The following is a 23160-nucleotide window of genomic DNA, read 5'->3' as shown; positions in this document are numbered from 1 at the left end:
TGCTTGCTCCTTTGGTCACTAGAAGCGTAGCACATCTGCTGCCAGGGAGGCCTTGTATGGCCAAGCAGGTAGGAAAAGTGTTTAACCGGAAGTGTTGAGCATTTCCCGGGTGGTTTCAAGCACCCTCAACTGAAGTTAATGAAGGAATTGTTTTCAATTACTAGTAAATAGAACTGTCCTTTTCAATCAACTCATAGGACAGGCATTGCTTTGAATGATTAAATATTTATTTGCAGGCTGCAGTTATTATTATCATCATCACCACCCCATCACTTTAGAATATTTCATGTTTTATACTTGGCTCAGCAAAAAGAGTGGAAAGAGCTTTTACGCTAAGAAAACATACTTACTAAGTTGTTTTCACGGACAGCAAAACACATCCCGAGGAACGGATTCTTAGAAGAAATATATTCATGCTATTTCCAACCAACTCTCACGTCAAACATATTGAATATTTGCTATTGCAAATTGTATTCCTGCTCTCTCTTCAGCAGATGTAACTAAAAAGCACCTTGTACTTTCTTACCCCTGTATATTCTTCATCATTGCTACTGTTTTATTCTTTCTGTGCATTCTTTAAGACTTTATTTACTACTGTTCTGCATGGTCAGAATGTATGTTGTTCATTATAATTCATCCTCAGAAAGGTTTGATGTAGTGGCCAGAGCATGGGAGTGAAAGCCAGCTACTCCAAGATTCTAATCCTTGCTGTCATACTGAATCTTGTTGTTGACTTGAATAAGTCACTTAATCTCTTTGCCTCAACTTCTCTTTATGCAAAATGGGGTTGATAGCATTTAGTGCTCCTATATAGAAGTAAAAGTGTTAATATTTGCAAAGCACCCTATAAATAAGAATTGCCATCATCGAAGCAAGCCTTGGTCCTGCTATGAATACATGTGCAAGATTTTATTGTATTGAAGTCAAATCTTTTCTTTGCACCAGTATAAATATTTACATAAGGGTCAAGGCAGTGGAGAATCAGTCTCACTGATTTCAATAGGAGTTTTGTCTGAATGAGAATTGCAGAATGGGTCCTGTGATGCTCTGCTGAAAGAGGAGCAATATATTAAATTTGTGGTGTGGCTACAATAAGCAACGTGGCCTTGTCCTTCCTTCCTCCCCCACCCCACCTGTTATCAAACCCTTTGTACACCCAGGCTTCCTTTTACTAGTCAGTATTGTCAGTGATCTCAAGCATTTTTTAAATAAATAATGAATGGATTCAGAACAATAGGGACTTTATTTCCTGTGCCAGCTGTGGTCGAAGGGGGATTGGCTTACAGAGAAGTACATTCACCAAAGGGGGCAGGTTTGCATCAAGGACAACCACACACAACTGTCACACTGTAGCCTGGTGAGACATGAAATTGTTTTTCAAAGCCTCTCTGAAGCACAGCACGCCTCGGTGTGCTGTTCTAATTGCGCTGGTGTCTGGCTGTTCAAAATTGGCCACCAGGTGATCTGCCTCAACCTCCCACCCTGCCATAAATGTCTCCCCCTTACTCTCACAGATATTATGGATCACACAGCAAGCAGCAATAACAATGGGAATACAGCTTTAACTGAGGTCTAACCTACTCAGCAAACTGCGCCAGCTACCCTTTAAATGTCCAAAAGCACATTCTACTACCATTCTGCACTTGCTCAGCCTATAGTTAAACTGCTCCTCACTGCTGTCCAGGCTGCCTGTGTATGACTTCATGAGCAATGGGAGCAAGGGGTAGGCTGGGTCCCCAAGGATAACTATTGGCATTTCAACATCCCCAACAGTAATTTTCTGGTCGGGGAAGAAAGTTCCTTTTTTGCAGTTTTCTGAATAGCCTGGAGTTCCAAAAGATGCGAGTGTCTTGCACCTTTCCCGACCATCCCACGTTGATGTGGTGAAACGGCCCTCATGATCCACCAGTGCTTGCAACATCATTGAAAAGTAGCCCTTGCGGTTTATGTACTCTTTGGCAAGGTGGTTCGGTGCCAAGATAGGGATATGGTTCCGTCTATCACCCCACCACAGTTAGTGAACCCTATTTCAGCAAAGCCATCCACTATGATCTGCACATTTCCCAGAGTCACTACCCTTCTTAGCAGAAGGGCATTGATTGCCCCGCTACTTGAATCACAGCAGCCCCCAAGATAGATTTACCACTCCGAATTGATTCCCTACTGACCGGTAGCTGTCTGGCGTTGCAAGATTTCACAGGGCTATTGCCACTCGCTTCTCAACTGTCAGGGCAACTCCCATCTTGGTATTCTTGTGCTTCAGGGCGGGGGAAAGCAACTCACAAAGTTCCATGAAAGTGGCCTTACGCATGCGAAAGTTTCGCAGCCACTGGGAATCAGCCCATACCTGCAACACTATGCGGTCCCACCAGTCTGTGCTTCTTTGCCGGGCCCAGAATCTGCGTTCCACTGTATCAACATGCCCCTATGCCACCATGATATCCCAATTGCCACATCCCGTGCTTTCAGGAACATCTGTGTCCATGTTCTCCTCACAATCTTCCTCGTGCTGGCGACTCCTAGTTAGGCTCTGCATATACTGCAGGATAACGTGCAAGGTGTTTACAATTCTCACAAAAGCAGCGTGCAGCTGAGTGGACTCCATGCTTGCTGTCCTATGGCGTCTGTACGGATAACCCAGGAAAAAAAGGCGCGAAATGATTGTTTGCCATTGTTTTCAAGGAAGGAGGGAGGAGACTGATGATATGTACCCAAAACCACCCGCAACAATGTTCTTGCCCCATCAGGCATTGGGAGCTTAACCCAGAATTCCAATGGGCAGTGGGGACTGTGGGATAGCTACCCACAGTGCACCACTCCATGAGTCGATGCTAGCTACGGTATTGAGGACGGACTCGGCTGACCTAATACGCTTAGTGGGGACACGCACGATCAACTGTATAAACTCAATTACTAAAGATCGACTTCTATAAAATCGACCTAATATCACAGTGTAGATATGCCTTAAGTCTACAGCACATGACCTATTTCAATGTATCTAGAGTTACATATATCCCTTGAAGAAACAGGATGAAAATGGAGATCACTATAGATTTATGATGAACTGGAGTCCTTCCCTAGTTTGCATTGTACACATAGAATGTGTCAGCTTTAAATATGTCGTGATAGATCTCATTTACGTATCTGAAAACTAATTTACCTTGAACAGTCCAGTAATAGACAAATCCCTCCCGCTTCTTAACTATGAGGTCACCATCATGCCCTTTAGTGTGCTGATTTTCTAATACTGACAGGTTATTGGCTCCACTTGTAGAATAAGTAACGGAAATGTGATTGATGCAAGATCTCCTACACATCACAGGTTTGATCCAGGATATCAGTGATTAGACAAACTTGGCATGATATGCCTACTATCTTTACAAAAAACCTTCTCAGTATTCTAATAGGATTCAGCTGCTGCTCTATCACTATAAGGTAAAAAACATGAATCACTTAGAATATTCCCGAAGGAAAAAGGGTAAAACTGAATTAATGGAGAGCTGGGGTTTAGTTCTGCCATTTTTTGGAATAATTTATAATGCTCAAGACTTTAACCTTGAACCTGGTATTTTAACAAGCTATAAATCCATTGTACTAAACAGGAAAAGAAATCCTAATTTTGATATTTAAACTATTTTACAGGTTTTATTGACTAGAAAATCCTAAAAAGAAGTCCATGCTCTGGACAAGAAGTCAATTAGGGAAAAAATATCTTTAAAGTGTAAGTTTCATAATTACATAATAAAAGCTAATGAGCTAAATTCCTCATAGTAATTTATCTCATGATCATAACTGCACTGGAAGGAAGAATTTGGCCCAAAAGAGCTTTACAGAAGAAGGGTCTATAACCATGAAAGATTACAATTCTGAAATAAAATAACATACTAGCCCCTCTTCTAGTGTACTTACATTATATCTATATTCAACAAAACAGTTGCTGAGTTTGCAATGGGACACGTGACTATTATATTGAGATGCAAGAGTGAAAAGGAACTAATGTGGAAAAGGGGTGCAGCCAATACCGATGCAGAATGAATGTAATTCCCTGCAGGGATCATATACAAAAGCTATGGAAAGGCAAATTGCATCAGTAAAAGTTTGGGGGTAATAAACTTTGAACAAGTGAAAACAACGAGGAGTCCTTGTACGGCTACCCCTCTGAAATCTTTGTACAAGTGAGAACATTTACTCCAGTACATTAGATTTCTCTTTGATAATATGAATGTTTTAATGCCAGGGAAACTCTCCAGGTCCCAAATGGTGCAGAAATGTAGCTGATCATAGCACTATATTTTAGGCTTCTGTGGGGTCTAGGACTTTCGCTGTAAGTTGAAGTGTAATGAAAGCATGACTCAGGAGATCGGTAACAGAACATAAAGAATGAAATCCTAGCCCCACTCAAGTCAATACAGAAAAATCCCATTGACTTCAGTGGGGGGTAGGATTTCACCTATAGTCTTTAATCTCTTTATTACATGTTCAAATCCAGCCTAAGGTTCCGATCCTGCCAAGGAGGCGGATCTTTACTTCTATAAAGAATCATAATGCATATCCTTACTCCTATACAGAAGCTCAATAAAGTCAATGGGACTCTGTGTGGGAGTAAGGGTCTGTGTGTTGAGATCCCGTTGAAGAATCAGGGCTCAATCTGGGAATAAAGGTCTAGAGGGCGTGGGTCATTTCAGGACTAGATAACATCACCATCTCATGCCCGCTTGATGGTCTCAATTCCATTTCTAGTGGCACCTGTCCACATTCTTTGGCTTCTCTGGCAACAATGTCAGTTAGACCTGAGTGTGTTGGAGATACTGGTTTACTAGGAACTGATCTGACATGACACCACCAATTGATTTCACAATGACCTGGACTAAATTCATACTGAACATGACTTAGAGGTGAAGAGCTCCATAAACAATTCCCAATATTTTGAAGCCCTCCCCTATGCCAGTCTATTTAATTCTGGTTACATTCTAAATGAAAGCCTTGAAATTAAGTGTTTCAAAAATGTATTTCCTGAAATTCAAAAATCTGAAAGATTTTATATAATAATTAAATATAAGTCGTTCTTAAAGTTTACTAAAATTCTGCCCAGTCAGCATGGTTCATTGAGAAAAAGCCTTTTGGGTTTTTAACCTATTAAAAAAAAAAAAGGCAAAAGCAAAAGCAAAAAACCTAAGAAGCAAATACAAAAATGAAAACTGGAAAGCAAGTAGATCAGTAAGAAAAAACATCTAATTTTTTTATATTTCTGAGCACAGTACACACATTGATAACCTAGGATTGTTTTGACCCTGTTATGACTTATTGACAAAGCATGTTGTTTTTTGGAAGCAACCTGTATAACCTTATCACTGATTTGCTCAGAGAAAAAAAAAATCTGAATAAAGCAAAAGAGGCACCAAAAAATTGACTTTAACAATTAAATAATGTGAGGAAAGAGAAAATACTCCAGATCCCAACTATCCTCTCTAAAACATTCCATAACTATAATCACAGAATAATTAAACAGCAAACACTGCATTTTTTTAGAAACCGCAAACCTACAATATTTTGTACTTGTACTACTGTAGTTCTTCAGTAACAGCTACCCTAACGTTTCCAAGAAATGTAATGACACTTATATACTGGAAAACAAAAAAAGACATAATAAAATGATACATGTATGATGACGATGCTGTTTAAAAACCATTGACCATGATCATTTTGGCTTCACTCAAAATACATCGGGGGGAGGGAGGGGGAAGTACCTGACACAGTGAACAGGAGAAAAAAAAAAAACTATCTAATAAGGTAGTAACTGGTATTCAAAATCATATGAGACAGTGTGGCTGAAACTTGTGTGTGCCACATTAGCAATTTTGGTGCTATTCTTAGCTGTATAGACAGCGAGGTCTTGTCAAAGACAAGAGTATTTAACAGAATTGTTAAAACCAGGAGTCTAGAATTCATTGTTTTCATGATTCACAGTGCAGTATAGGCTTGCTTCCCTTTTCCAAATGGTATTTGGAGGATGATGGTGATAGGGGGAGGGAATGTTCCATTTGTCTGTATCCCACCTGCAGTTTCAGCCCTGAGCATGAGATACTGAGGGAGTGCACACAGTGCTACAGGTGTTGGGAGTGTGCCATTGTTTTGAACCACAGTTGGGGAAATGGTGTTATTTGAGCATTTATAATTTGGATAAGTATTAACAAGAGGGCATCCCAGGACTATCCCCCTGCCAGATTTTAAAGTCATGTTGCACTTCTGGAGGTGTTTCAGCTCTTCAAATAAAGATCAAAACTAGTTTTCATAATGAAAATTGTTAAGCAACTGAAGTAGAGAGGTTACTGCCTCTCCCTATCTATATATAAAATCCAACAGAATATGTGCATCTATATTTACCCACTATATTCTATATTCTCCCTGCACCACACAAATATTACATACAAGCACACAATCTATTTCTGGGCTTGGCTGATGTCATTCTTTGCATAGTTTAAGATACTGATCCTTGTTCATTACGCAATGACACATAAAAGTCACCCTCCCCCCCCCCTTTTTTTTTTTAAATCTGCCCAAAAGTGCATTTCAGCTATGTCATCTCATGGGCTGAGATGCAATGAGTCACTCTGGGTTGTATTCATCACTTGCATTGCATTAAATGACATGATGTGAGATGACAGATGGAACCAAACCCCACAGCATAACACTTTCCTATTTGAGATGCACCACATCCCTATGCACTAAGAAGTCTAGCTCAAAGCACCCTGGGCCAGACTGTCAGCCAGTTTAAACAGGCACAGTTACATGGAAGGAAACAGAGCATTGTTAATGTCCACCACCTGAATACCTGGAGACTTTATTCAATATTTTCTTGAAAGATACAATAGCTTCACTTAAAACAAAAAAAGTTTTAAGAAATTATAAAACATGATGCTTTCACTGGGCCTGCTTCTCTACTGCCTTGCCTCTTTTGTAGTCAGTTAAGGCCAGATCTTGGGCACCACTGTGGCTCCCTGTACAGCCAGAGCAGCACAGAGGGGCTGCAAAGCTTCCTTAATCCTCCCACTGAGGATTTCCCTGATGTGGAGGCATCCCTTGGTGACTCACAGCTCCTAAGGGAGGGGGCATGGTAGGATTGTGGCAGGATAGAGTCATTACTAGCTGCCATAGGTAAGAGAGAATCTGATGCGGTCATAACTTGTGTCAGAGGCCAAACCTACCCTCTCCCAGTCGCAGGATCAGGAGTGTGGGATGAGATCATTAAAGATGGCAGCAGCCAATTTTGCCCCCACTGTTGATATTGCATCTTACAGCTTGGGTGAACCCAAGGATTGGGAAGTTATACCCATGGAAAGTTGTTGTAGCACATTTTATCATCAGAAATTTCTGATGTGCGGGCCTAAATGGTACACAAGGTGCAGGTTAGTGAAGAATTAGTAGCAATGGACCAGATCCTCAGTCCTGCTCCAGCTACTTTGTGCCACTCCAGCTGCAGAAAGCAACAAGAAATCAAAAAAAATCTGACCTTCTGGAAATTCCCCCAGCATTGGGGGAAATCTCCAGGTGCCACAGACAGTGTTGCTACGCCAAGCCACCCCCTTGCAGCACCAGGAATGGAGTCATCAGCACAGAAAGCTGGGTGTGGCTGCAAGATCACAATATCCAGCCACCAGAATGGTGATTTGGTGCTGTGAGCCAACAGGCATAATTTAGGACATCCCCGAGACTGCTCTAAATTACTTGGAGGATTTTGATGGCCCCAGACTGCTCCAGGACCTGTGAGCTGCAAAGAAGGATTAGAGCCAACTCCATACCCTCCCCCCACGGTACTGAATTTATCTCAGAGCTGAGTCTCTACCCCCCTTTCCATTAGCACAATGCCACCGGGACACTCCAAGATTCAACAGTGGGGGGTGGAGGGGGGAGGGCACAGAGGTGTCAAAAAACAGATGGTTCCATGGGAACCATTTAATTTTCAATTAAGTTTTTTGTCAACAGTTTTTCATATTTTAGTGATTGGAGCAGGGACTTGAGTCTCCCACCTCCCGAGTGAGTACCTTAACTGCAGGGTTATATAGACATTCTCACTCTGGCTCAGTGATTATTCTAGTACTTCATAAAAAGTGGAACAGCTTCTACAAGAGAGACTGAAAGAGCCCTACCCCAGAATACCCCATAGCCCTGGGGTTAGGGCACTCTCTTGGGAGGTGGGAAACCTAGGTCATCCCATTGTGTGTGTGTGTGCCCTAACACTGGGCCAAAAGTTAAGAGGGTACATATGTACCTCTTCACAAATGCCTGGAAACAACAAAACAAAATGCCCAGAAACATTGAGTTCAACCCAGAACAAACTTAGCTGATCAGCACTTTTTGATTTTGGTTCACCCCAAATCAAGATTTGGTTCCAGTTTTTCATAACTGCCACTGAACTGAAAAATCAATTATCTGCTCAGCTCTAAGGGCCATCCCATCAGCACTAATGGAAAGCAGAGGCAACCTGAAGGCAAAAGGCTGCTGGCACAGATTCCAGTATCAGCAACAGTCCTCCTAGGGGCCCAAATGGCCCTTTCATCCCAAGTATTTTGTAGTCTGAGGGGCAGGGGGACAAACAACGCCAGAATAGGTGGAAAGATGGTGGACCCTGAAGGAGAGGGCAGAGGAGGAGTGTCCCTTAGATCCAGTTTGTAGGCAGTGAAGCTTCTTGCCTTGAGCTCTCCCCTGTTCTCTTGGCAGAGCTACATATAGCCACTGACTAGGTCACCTTTAATTTCCTTTTGGCAGCACTGTGATCTCCTGCCAGGAGGGAAAAGACAATACTTCTTTTCCTCAATACCTTCTCCTTTCTCTGAATTGAACAAAAAGCCTATGAAGGGGGAGGATCAGAAGACCTATTCAGCCCCCCTTCTGCCTGCAAAAGAAGCTATACAATGGGCTACATTCGAATCTGTTTCTCAAAACTCCCCAACATGTTATTTACTCCCTGACCCTCCTTTTTCATGAAAACTAGTGTCTGTAAAAGCAAGGGTTCCAGCTACCGTTCAATGTAACTATCCAAAAACACAAACACACAGATGATCCATATAAGATTCCCTATATTTGGCTTGTAATTATGAAGGCACAGAAAAGTCAGTTTCAGACATTCACTCCAAAGCCTGGTCCTCTGTATGTCAAAGGGAATTTCTCAGCTTCACCAAATAGCATTATACAGCCTAGACAGGGGCCAAAGAGACATTAGTGCCACTGTGTTACATTTTTTTTTTGGTACAAATAAGTGTACTATGGCAGGATTAGCATTATACCATTGCAAGGGCTGTTAGAGATGACATTAAGGAGAATAGATTAAAAATATATATATACAAACATGATTGGTCCCCAGTATCCAGACAGCAGCATCAGTATCCGAGGGTTGCTACAAGCAGCTGGGCAGGTTGATCATCTCTGGTTTCTCTTCAGATTGTATAAATTTGTCAGTGTTGTTCCCTCTCTACCCAGAGCAAGACAACTATCATTTAAAGAAAAGCAAAGAAAGTAACACAGCTTTCCTGCCAGCACTCCCTGTTAACAGCAGAGAACCCAGTTTCACAGAAGTGATTTTCAGGTGATCTTCATTTTGATCAATTTCTTCCCCACCCCCAGTTCCCTGTAGGAGAGAATTATAAGGGAAAAACCCTACATATCAGCAGGTTTGCTGTGTCTCTAATGAGATAGCAAGGAAAACCCTGTCAAAACTAATACTCCTGTAGTGGAAGACCTTAAAATGAGAATGACACAGGGCTCAGCATGACAGCTTGCCCTTAGGAAGTAATGTATGTTCCACCTGTTTTTGCCAAAACTCCCTTTCTAGCTCACTTTGTGGGGAGGACGGTGGCAAATAAATGATAAGAAAAGATAAATTGAGGGCTACTTGAACTTTTTGCCTATTTTAGATCTGAGCTAGATATAAATCTTTTATTTTAAGTCCTTGAATACCACAAGAAAACACATTTCTTGCAATAATTCTAGCGAGGCCCAGAAATAATATGCCAGAAATCACATGAGAAAGACCATTCTCACTACAGTTCCAGTCCAGTTTCACAGATTCATTATGCTCAACCTTGAATCAGCCTCCAGTCGTTTGGACATTATAGCCCCATGCTGCAAAAATCTACCTATGTGCTTAACCTTAAGCACTATGAAAAGTGCCATTAATGTCAACAGGGCTACACATAGTGTATAAAGTAAAGCACAGGTGAAAGTCTTTCAAGGATTGGATCCTATATTTGCCCATCTCTACTGGTAACTGATCTTTTATTTAAACAGTAAACAATTCGTACATTTAACAAATGATATATTTCCATTTAGAATATAAATTTGGAATTGTAAAATCCATTAGTTAGGTTTTGTGTTTCTGTGCATTTCTTTGTTTACTTGGGGAAGATGAAGAAGGCAAAAGGTTAACATTTATTAGTTTTGATTTTATGAGACCATCCAAAACTTATAAAATATTTTTCCCCTCATGCATATAGATCTTTCCATTGGTTTTATATTTACTGCTTTCACACTTAAAGTGATCTAGATTTGTTTTTGCATTTTGACAAAACAAATGCAGTTTAAGGATCCAAATCACCATAGCTCTGCACTTTATATATTCAAACAGATTAGTGCAGAGGGAGTGTAAAAAGCTTCCACACACCTTGCAGTAGTGTATATAACTACAAAGATGTATGGTAACAGTAACATCTACTTCAGCAGTAAAACAACAGATAAGGACACTGGCTTCCATTGGTTCAATGGGAGATTTACCAGTGCCTCTCTAGGAGTAGGTTCTAGAGGAGCTTAGTAAGACTCACAGTTCTCACTGATGGTGGTGTGCTTTCGTTGGGACAGGAAGAACCTGGTGTATTCTACTAATGCTCCACTCAACTCTGGAAAATCCTTGATGCATAGATTTATAAATAAGTCCTTGAATATTCTTCTGGACAGAAATAAAATACCAGGATTGCGGTTCCTCTGGGGAATTAAGAATACATGAAAGACTGATGAAAATATGTGGAGTTTTATTAAACAAAACTTTATCCATCCTCCAATCTGATTTTCAAATCTTTTGATAGGATTAAAGAAATCATGGAGAACATACTGCACTATGTTTATTACTTTACAGCTTTTTCTAGTTTCCTTTTTTCAAAAACACAGCTTAATGAAACTATAACATTTACAGCCCTCGAGATCTTTATTTGTGGGATTTATTGCATTCATAAATTATATGAGGAGGGAAAAGAAGTGTCTTGAAACTGAAATGCTATAACAACGGGACTTGCCATATTTGAAGAAAGGCACAGTAACAGGCTTTAAAAGATAAAAGAGCTGAGTCTCTCAGAAATATTATGTGGAGATAAAGAAAAAACTGTAAGCCTATGCCAAAAGAAAAGTGTGTAGAGGACTGTTAAATATTGTTATTGTCAAGTCAAGGTGATTAGTATGGCAGAAGCAATTTATGCAGCTGATAAGCATACTCATCTTCTGATTGGGCCATACTCCTCTCTGATGGAAGGGAGTGGAGAACTAGGGATATGCAGATGTCCCAGTTTAACTATTTATATTTTATTTGACTCTGTAATGTAATATGTTACAGCTGAACATCATTAATTTGCGCTGATTTAAATTGCCAGGCAGAGGCATAAGGGTGAGTTTTTTGCCTCCAGATATTGCTGAGTAAGCCCAGATAACCATTTTGGGTAACAAGCTTTGCTATGCTATTACTCCAGATAACACCTCTTAACTGCTAGAATTCAGATGCAACATCAGTGAATTGGACAATGTTACATCTGGATGAAATGGCTATTAGGGTGGTACTTTCAGGCATGACAGTTAATGAGAAAGTCTTACCTGTACTCTGGTATACATTGTAGTGTGCTGGATAGGCCTGGACACTTGCCTCTGACTTTCCACAGGAGGATCTCTCTCTGACCTTATATAGTTTCAGAGTAGCAGCCATGTTAGTCTGTATCCGCAAAAAGAAGAACAGGAGGACTTGTGGCACCTTAGAGACTAACAAATTTATTAGAGCATAAGCTTTCGTGGACTACAGCCCACTGCATCCGAAGAAGTGGGCTGTAGTCCACGAAAGCTTATGCTCTAATAAATTTGTTAGTCTCTAAGGTGCCACAAGTCCTCCTGTTCTTCTTTTTGACCTTATATAGTAGAGGACATTATGGGAAAGGTTTTTTGGGGCTTTGGAAAAAAGAAGGAGGGCAGCCAGGGACTGGCTGTGGTCAGTGGCTCCTCACCCTGCTCAGTCCCTGGGTATTTCAATGGATAGCCTAGTAGGACCTGATGCTGTTTGAAGTAACACTAAGTCTGATAGAGTCTTCTCCATAACTGCTACTGATCAGCCATAGGGAAGATTCAACTAATGGCAGTATGGCTTTGGTAAGAACCATGCAAACAGGAAGCTGGAGGGACAAATGGTGTCATGTTAAGGAACAGCCATATATCCAAGAAAGCTCCTTCCTTTGGATATTTGGGGAGAAGGTGCCATAGATCCCTTCTTTGTAGGGATGGGAGACTTCATGTGATCCTTTCATTATGAGTGAATTTTCTACAGGAAGTTATGTAAATTTAACCTCATGGAGCCTTCCTCCCAGATGTTCCATTTCCTTGGAAGCAGGTGATCTAGAAAGTGGAAACCAACAATTTGATCTCCATTCTTACTGATCTCCTCCCTCAGCTTGGAACAGAGATAGACAACAGTCAGATTACATGCAAATGAGAGAGAAAATCACAGTGATAATTCAAACTAGTTAAAAAAAACTTCTAAGCATCTCGATATCTAAAATGAGGCTAACCTTTCCCCCCTCCCTCCCCAAGCCAGCAGGTAATAGAGAATTATTTTTTTCCCCAAAATAGGTGAGCCATATTAATATACTGGTTGCAGTTACAGCAGTGCTTCTAAAAACACTGTCGAGTTAAAATCTCTTGCTTAGTAAGTATTGGATTTTACATTTTGCCTCAACATATGAGAGCAGACATGAGGTGCTGAGAGCTGCTCACAGGAGGCCTGATCCAAAGCCAACTGAAGGCAGTAGGAATCTTTCCATTGACTTCAGTGGTCTATGGATCAGGGCCAAGATATAAATGCAATCTTCAGGCTGAATTCCTCCCATCTCAATAGGTAAGGATATTTAGTCACCATTTCATTGTGCTGACTTCAATATATAGTACTGGAGGTGTGCATTATGTGAGATGCTACAAACAAGGACAGCTGAAATGCAGCAGCCGGTTCAATCAATGATTTCTTATTCCTTATGGTGTTTGCAAACCTCCTGATTTAAAAGTCTAGACATACAGGAAAGTCATTAAGCATAAATTTATTCTTAGCTTTCTGTAAAGAAATAAATTCTCAAGAGAAACACTCAGAAAATCTGCCCACCCCTTTCTTCAACAGCAGCTTTTTAAATGTACTAGATACCACAAGAGTAAAAAGTGCCATGTTCCCATAAGGAGAAGCTAGAGGAGATAAAACTGTTATTCTTTTAAATTTGCATCTAAGTTTTCCATATTGATCTTGACACACATTTCTTCAGGGAGACCATTTCTCTCCTGGAATTTTGTTATGCCATATATTTGCTAATGTCCATAACGTGAATTGCACTTTGTTTGATATTGAGCCAGTGACTGTGAGTTGTTTTCATGCCCAGCAAATAAAATTGGCAGAATAACAGCTTTTAGTTTTAATTCTGAGAGTGCAATGCCTTCCTTTAATATCTTTTCCATAGCACCCCTCCAAAAGAAAGAGACAAATTCTGTCTTTTCCACCCACTCTGTAAAAATGACTAATAATTCAAGAGAGGAACAGTAGCTTCTGGGAGTTTCATAAGGCCCATGTTAAATAAATATATTTGCATACAAAGCATACTCATTTTTATAACAATAGCTCTTCCATGTTTAGGAGATCATAAGCTTTTTCCACTGGGTTGCCTACTTTTTGAACATGTAATTTATTGAGGTGTTGGGGAAGAAATTAATTTGAATTAATAAACAAAAACAACCCACCCCCAGTCTTATGGGTAATTACAGCTGGAAAATATGCCTACTAAAGAATGTTCTGGGTAAATAAACCCAATCATTTGGAACTGTGGGTAAAATAATCAGTAATGTGAGATTTAAAAAAAAATCAGATCTAATTACCATTAACACAGTCTCTTAAAGACATATTTTTGGAATGGGCAATGGGATATTTCACCTATGCACAATCGAAACTCTGTTCATGCATTCTGAACCATAGAGGGAAACTTCCTTGAAACTGAGTTCCTTTTCTTACTATATTCAAAAAAGGCTTCAATACTTATATAAGCCCCACACACAAAAAAACAGATGGAATTTGCCTTCTTCTCATAGATATTTTTCCCCTTCACCATTATCTTTTTCCAGGACCTCTTTTAACTATTATTAAAATTTCCTGTCCCTCCCACTAGCTCTCTCAGCTGCCTGGATGATTCAACAGAATAGCTCTGCATTGCCACTGATAGTCCTAATATCTGACAGTTCATCACTCAAATATGCTATAGACTGTTAAAATTAGATACAATAATCATTGATAACTTTATTTTCAAAGTAATTTTTTCTAGTATAGCTTGTTCTGTAGATGTTAAAGAGATTTAACAATATAGAATGTTTGAAGGAGTAGGAACTCTGGTTAGATGTTGATAGATGATTGACTGCATATGTGTGTTCTCTCTGTGTGCCACCCCAGCCCTGCGCAGACAGCTGGCACGGCAGAGCGAACCGCCCAATGACCACAAGATCCAAAGGCACCTGGCCAGGTTTATTGTTGACGAAGCATGGTACTAGTATCCCACAGACTCTACCGGACCACTAATACATGTATGCCCATAACAATGGATCAGCTCAGTGAATGGCGGGACTTTCCATTCCTCCCTAGACCAGACAAAGTTACTCCCCCTGAGATACATCTTTATCCCCTGATACAAACAAGTTAGTACTGCTCCTCTGACACAGGTACTATAATTACTGCCCCCTGATGTGGCTAGTTATAACCCATCACCTTGTACATGTTGGTTTGATTAAAACATCTCTATTACGTACTGTCATCCTGACTGTATCTTTGAGGAGGGGCCAGTGTGTTCCTGTTATCCATGGGGAATGTTTTTGTACTGTTCTTGATATCGGGATATTCTGGTACCACTTGATATCGAGATATGTTTGTGTGAGCACTCTGTGACTAGCACTTCTTAGGAATATGTATTTCTGCAATACCAACCCTATTCTTGCCAAATTCTGTGAGCAGGTCCTGCCTTATACCAGGCATATAATACAAGGGCTTATGTCTCAGGCTGTCTTCCTACTACAGGAACAAGGTTTGTTTTGAGCTGCAGGGATTGAAAGAAAGTATGGACACTGGACAAGGTAATTTTCAATGACCCTTACGCAAAACTGCTTGATTGGGTTCCTTTGAGCTATATTGAAAGATTAATCTTGATTACTATTTAACATTAATACCACAGTGGTGCGTAGAGGATCAATCAGGCTCAAGTCTCCTTTCTGCTCAGCACGGTACAATCATATTAGATATAGATATAAAAAAAATCCCTAACCTTCACTCAAAATGTTTACAACCCATCTGCCCAGTATACCAAGCAAATCAGTTTTCCTCAAAGAAGATACGGGGCCACTAATATGGATTATAGTGCAAGCTAGTTCCAAATGTGAATATGGTGTCATGAATGATATTGTAACCACATGCAGTAACTTAGGGAACTATTGTGTTAATGTTATGGAAGTTACGTAGATCATTGTAGGCTACAGGGGAGGATTATAACAGCTCATCCAGGAACTGAAAAGTCTGGGGGCAGAGGGGGTTAATTACTGCAGACCCTGGCACTGTAAAAATCTCCAGGGAAGCACTACCTCTAGTCCAAGAGGGACCCAACCCTGTTGAAATGTTGGATGGAATTTGACCTGCCAGATTCCCCCTTGTGGAGGATGGGTGACTTCCGGTACATTTACACCTCTATTGTTTTATATATTTTCATTGTATGCATTTGTCCATAAATAAATGTACTCTACTGTCAAAGGACTGTGTGGTCACTTATAAACACTGACATTCCTTGGTCATAGCCCTAGAAGAGAAAGCAAAATGCAGAGGCTGGACTTTAATCAGATCTGCTTGAAATAATCACAGGGCAAATACAAGAAGCTGCAGGTTAAAGCCCCAGTCTGGAGAGAGAAGGGACACAGGTCTCTGCCCAGAGAGAGGTGAACATTAGAGACCTGAGAGGACTTTCCTGGAGTGACAATAGAGGCGGTCAAAGGTGCAGTTACCCTGAAACTGTGAAAGGCAACGTGACAATAACTTCATAATATGATGGTCACTGGTCTCTAATCTGAAAGCTATAATCCTAGGAATAACTGTTGTATCATTATTAAATAGGATTCTTGGTCCGTATGAAGATCACTCAGGTGAAGACTAGACTGCTTAAGGGATCATGGGGGCAACAAATGCTAAATATATTATACCAATATTCATTGCAGTCTGATATAACCTTGTTAGAGAAAGAGCACTTTATAGCTTCCTATATGTTAGATGTTGCCGTACACACTTCTGTGGCTGCTCTTTGGGGCAAAGTGTAAATTTATCTAGAAAAAAAAATACTGTAAATGTGCTTGCCTGACTCTAATGTGTAAAGTTGCTGGGTTGTTGTCGTCAGTGTTTTTTGTTATATTGGAAATAAAAGTGTAAATGATTCTACAATTACTTGTGGCTTGCTCTATTAAATCCCTGGTCCCTCTTCATTTGTTTAATGGCTTTTTTTAAAGCTTGTTATCATAAAAGGTTGGCTAGTCAGGTCTCTGGCTTTTTGGTCTCACTGACTAATTGATTGCTAATTAAAGATTCCATTCTTTTATTATAGATTGTGTTCAGACTAATTCTAGCTATAGTTAATTTTGTTTAAATAACAAGGCTTTAAGTCTATGTTCTATTTGTAATCTGACTATTCTGCCCCCAAAATGAACAGTTTTGCTATAGGAATACAGGAATCGTCTTACATTATCAGACCTCAGGTCCATCTAGTTCATATCCTTTCTCCAACAGTGGCCTCTACTATATTTCAGAGGAAGCTGTAAAAACCTTTGAGTAGGTAGAGGTGGGGTAATCTGCCCCCACATAGGGCTCATTCTGGTTGCTAATAGTGAGAGTTTAAAGCTGGAAACTCAAGGTTTAATATTCCTTTCATGTTTTTGTTACCTTTAATTAAGATAACTCTGGATGCTCTTAGTATCTATGACAGGTTTCAGAGTAGCAGCCGTGTTAGTCTGTATCCGTAAAAAGAACAGGAGTATTTGTGGCACCTTAGAGACTAACAAATTTATTAGAGCATAAGCTTTTGTGGACTACAGCCCACTTCTTCGGATGCATACAGAGTGGAATTTGACCTGCCAGATTCCCCCTTGTGGAGGATGGGTGACTTCCGGTACATTTACACCTCTATTGTTTTATATATTTTCAGAGTGGAATATTCCACTCTGTATGCATCCGAAGAAGTGGGCTGTAGTCCATGAAAGCTTATGCTCTAATAAATTTGTTAGTCTCTAAGGTGCCAAAAGTACTCCTGTTCTTAGTATCTATGTACATGTCCAATCCCTTTTTGAATCTTGCTAAATTATTGGCCTCAATAACTTCCTGTGGCAATGAATTCCACAGTTATCACATGTTGTGTGGGAAAAGTATTTCCTTTTATTAGTTTGGTATTTGTCATCTTTTAATTTCATTGTTCCCTGTTCTTTCATAGATTTCAAGGCCAGAAAAGACCATCAAGTGTGACTTCCTGCAGAACACTGGCCACAGAATTTCATCCAGTAATTTTTGCATCCAGCCCTTTTGTTGTGTTATAGCATATCTTTTAGAAAGACATCAAAACTTGATTTAAGACTTCAAGTGATGGAGAATCCATCCAGTCCCAAGGTTCTTGCATTGAGACAGGAAGAACAGAAGTTCCTAATCTACGTTATCTCCACCATTCACTATTTTGTATGTACATTTATCATGTCCCCCTTACTTGTCCCCTTTCTAGGGTAAACTGACTATTGTTTCCTTTTTATTTTCAGGTGCCAAACCAATTACGGGCTCTCTCAGTCTGGCTTTGGCAGCATCCCAAAGTGTACAAACTTAAATCTCATCTTTTTGGTTCTCAGTTAGAGATTTATGTAATCAGTTAGGCTCTGATTCAGCAAAATACTTAAGCATGGGTTTAGGTGCTTTACTGAACTAAGGCCTTTATGCTTTCTTCAGTCCAACTTTGTACCAATCTTTTTTTGTTTTAATCCTTAGCTCTTCATCTGTTCAACTTGGGACTTGCCTTCCTAGATGGAAAAATAAAAATTCAATATTTCAGATCATGTTTACTTTGATGTTGCTGATTCTAATGTGAGAGATATAATCCCAGAATTTGAGAAACAGTTCTTCTGCAAGTAGCTTATTCGTTGGCAGTTGGGTTCACGTCTCACCAGAGGGCAAAATCATTGCCTCCAGTAATGTTTCTAAGTTCCACAGAAATAGTTTTTTGCCTTCTGTGTGCTTCTTCCCAATCGGTGTTTATCAGGATACGTTAGGCAACTAAAAATCCCCTGCTTTTAGTATAGACTCAAATCTTCCAAATTCAAGAATTCAAGACCATAAACACTTCTCAAGTAACTGGCAAATTAGTCCTGTTTTCCTCTACCTATAGGGATTTCTCTCTGTGTGTGTTATGATCTTGGTATAAAAACAGTTTAATGATTTATGTATAAGGATGGCACAATGTTTCATTTTCATGTCTCTCAAGAATCAAAACGTCTGACATCTTTTTTTTTATTATTTCTCTAGCTGAATCAACTAAAGATAGGTTTCCTGAATGACTCCAGTTTTAATCTCTTTAAGCTGTGAATATTGATGGTCCTAATTTAAACTCTGGGATTTCTGAAAGAGAGAATCCGGATCCCAGTACAAAGATTCTATCATGCTTACAGTTTTGGTTGCAGGTAATATTACTTGGCATCTGGACCAGCTATTTTCCAGTTACACTTGAAATCATGCAAAAGTAGTTGACCTTATGGGATTTCTGCTTTTTTGGGGAACAGTTCATGAGTTTACAGTATAAACACAAACCATAGTCTTGATTCAGCCTTAAACTCAAACACTAGCTTCAACTCCTAAATGTGGATCTAATGACCCTCTCCTCACAGCCCATTCTAATTTTAAATCCCCTTCAGTGTTCTCATTCTTAGCGTACTCCACTGATGGTAACATTTTTACATTTGATAAACAGACCCACCATTGTGCAACAGATTATATAGAAACAAGGATAAAACATCTGCCAAAACAAGATGCTAGTTCATTAGCTAATGGAGGTCCATTCTACAGATTTCAGCAGAATGCTGACAAGAGTGAGAAGAAGGAATCCTTACATACAGTCAGTAGAAAATTGGTATACTAATTATTGTACATAAGTTAATTTGTATTCAAGATCAAAATTAGGGCTTTATGAATTGTGCAGTGATGAAACTTAAGAATGGCCATACTGGGTCAGAGCAAAGGTCCACCTAGCTCAATACTAGGCGCTTCAGAGGGAATGAACAGAACAGGTAATCATTAAGTGATCCATCCCGTCACCCACTCCCAGCTTCTGGCAAAACCAAAGCTAGGGACACCATCCCTGCCCAACCTGGCTAATAGCCATTGATGGACCTATCCTCCATGAATTTATCTAGTTATTTTTTGGACCCAGTTATGGTCTTGGCGATCACAACATACTGTAGCAAAGAGTTCCACAGGTTGATTTGCGCTGTGTAAAGAAATACTTCCTTTTGTTTGTTTTAAACCTGAGGGAAGAGGTGAAGCTTTCAACATGCACTAGGGCTTTGGAAATCTTAATTCCATTGGGCAGCTAGGGAACATTGTGGGCAAATTGACTTGCTACATTTCTAGGAAGGGTTTAGCCTGTGTTCATCCTATGTTACCCAGGGGGCAGTGGGGGCACAGCTGCCTAGCCACATATCTTTGTCAGTAAATGCTGCTGCCTGCAGTATTAGGCCGTCCACATCCCTTGCACTGCCAAACACCACCAAATTGAGGCTGGCTTCTTGGTCTTCCTTCCTAACCTGGAACTACTTTCAATTATAGTCCAGTTCCCCCAGAGGCAAGAATATCACAGACTACCTAGGTACCGGGTCAGAACACTTGCATCATGCTCTCCCCAACCTAGTATTGGAGGCTGTCTCTGATTCAGTTTCCCCCTCATGTAAGCTGGTAGGCTTGCTCACCTACCACTGTTTCAGATGAAGTTTCCCACATTTTCAGTATTTCATTCCTTTTCCTCAGGGATCCATTTATTGTTCAAAGATGGTTCAACATCAGTCAAGACAGGCCAACCAGGTCCTGTCATCTGGCCCCGCCTTATACCTTTACCTCAAAAGGGTTTTCCTGCTTCCTACACAGTAGGCATCCCCCATCAGGTCTTTCACTAACTGGTGTGGCAAACCCTCTTCTGGGTCCTTTCCTTGACCCAGGGCCACCTCTGAGAACTGCCTTACAGCTTTCCCTCTCAACTGACCTATGTGCTGATTTTTATGAGGATCGGGTGATCTTCAAGCTTATCTCTGGACATCAGCTAGGAGGCAGCATAGTCCCAGGTGGGGCTGGGACCAACTCTCACTAATAAGCCAGACACTCAGCAACAGCACTGTCTTTGAGCACCTCACAGTCATTAAAGAATTTATACTCAACACCAAGGAGACAGATATATTATCCCCAACACCATTTGATAGACAGGGAACTGAGGCCCAGATGCACAAAGGGAATTTAGGTCTAGAAGGTCACAGGAACAACTCTGTGATCCAGAAAGTCTGAGATAGGTGCCTAGATTCCCTGTACAAAAAAATATGTGGAGAGATAGGTGCTTAATAAACCAGTCCACAAAAGGCAGCATGCTAGATGGGGTGCCATCTAAACTAACCAATGGGAGATGCTGGCAAGACGGGTATGTCTTAAGTCCCACTTATTTCCCCAGAAATGGATGCCTAAGTCTGGGCTGCAAGGAGGCATTTATCTGTGCTAGTGATCCACAAACATAAACTTTTTCCTGGAGTCATGAGATTTAGGTGCCTAAGACATTATTGTGTGAATGAGTAAGGGCCCTTCTTCGCACCACACAAAGTCACTAGTGGAGAACTTAAAGTGGTGGTGGTGGTAGTGACCACCTTTAGCCCAGTGATTAGAGAACTTGTATGGGATGGAGAAGGCCCAGGTTCACTTCCCCTATGTCTTTTTGAGGTGGAGAAAGAGTTTGATCAGGGATCTCCGACTCCTCTCAAAAGATTGCTTTGAGCAATGGGATATTTTGTTGTAGGGCCCCCCTTAATCTCTCCTTTGAAGCTTTTTCACATAGGATCTGATTCTATAGCCTGGTGGTGACAGCACCCATCTTGAAGGCAGGAAACCAGGATCCAGTCATGCTGCCCCAATGTTTAGGTTCCTAGAGGATTTGGGGGAAATGTTGTGGATCACAATGAAGCCAAAACTGGGACTTAGGCACCTAAGGTTATGTTTACACTGCAGGTAGGAGCATGGCTCCCAGTTCAGACAGACAGACATTTGTGCTAGCTCTGCTCAAGATGGCATGCAACAAATTACAATGTGGACATTGCGACACGGGCAGCGCTTGAGCTATCCACTCAATTCCAAGCCCACCTGACCCTTCCCTGCAACATCCACACTGATATTTTTAGCATGCTAGCCTGAGTGTAGGTAGTTCAAGTCTGTCTGCCTGGGCCAGGAGCCAAACTCCCAGCTGCAGTGTAGAAATACCCTTTTGTGGCTCTTGGCCAGAGAGATTTGACTACCCCAAGGTCACACAGCAAGTCTATGGCTGAGCTGAGATTTAAATCCATATCTCACACTTTGCTGTCCAGTACTTAAAAACCATCCTCCTCTACTTCCTTGTGGGTGAATTCTTGGAGAATGAGGGGATTAAATTTCATTGTCTAGGTAATGTTGTGCTCTCTGAGCTGATGGGGATGGATCTCTGTGATTCAGAAAATGTATTCAACTGAAGAAGAGTTCAGAGATGATCACTTATAAAAACAAATGTTTTGACTGAAAACAGCATTTCCACAAATAACTGTTGCTTTCATTTTCCTCTTAGCAAGGTGTTTCTGTGGATTAATATGACAGCAGCTGGAGGTAAAATGCAGTATAAATAAAAAGTGGTGAGACATATTAAAACCATAACAACCAATTACCTTCAAACTAGCACAAATACATTCTCCTAATTACTTGTGAAATTTATTACTGATAGTAACTGCATTTGGACTCCAAATGAGCTGCTTATTGTTAATTCATTGGATTCATCTGTGCTTTTGTATTTTTAATTTGGAGGGTAAAAGAGAACGAATCTAGAACAGGCAGATGCCAATTTTAATATAACATTCTCATACTTTGGGGACTTCATTAGTTGCACAGGTTACCCAGATGATGCCAGGTTGAGATTTTTAAACTATCTGCAAAATGATGTTCTCACCACCCCCTATTCCTATTCTCCAGAATAGCATAATAAACCTATTTGAATTTGACAGGAGTAGTCAGTGCATTGGATATTGCAGGCATCTCAAAATTCAGTTCATTAGCAAAATTTAAGGATATCTACCAAATGCTGAGGAGACAGCTGATTTTTAACAAAACAATGCAGTATTTTATTCCAGTTTTAGGCTACTGCAAATCTGTTAAGATCAATGATGAATCAGGCTGAATATTTGACACACAACCCCTAATTATTATTATTAAAGTGAATCACATAGATAGGTATCTGATTTGCTGCACACTTCTACAACCATAAATTCCTATTATGTAGATAGCCAAAAGCACAAACCTGTCCTGTGATGCATAATGTAATATTATGAACTGGGTGAATCCTTATTGTCGATTGAGTTAAAGCCCTATTGAGACTGATGATTGTGAATGCAACCTTCAATTAATATAACTTTAAGAATAAATTAGCACTATCCCCCACCCAAGTCAGAAGAGTTATGTGAATCCACCCAGGAGTTTTGGAGCATGTGAATAGAGGGGATTTTGTTGAATATTGGGAGGTGGTGAGGACACATGTGTGTGTGTATATACCAGAGAGACAGCTTGAAGAAATC

Source organism: Chrysemys picta, chromosome 2 (assembly GCF_011386835.1).
Source record: "Chrysemys picta bellii isolate R12L10 chromosome 2, ASM1138683v2, whole genome shotgun sequence".
Taxonomy (NCBI): Eukaryota; Metazoa; Chordata; order Testudines; family Emydidae; genus Chrysemys; species Chrysemys picta.
This window is presented reverse-complemented; position numbering follows the sequence as displayed.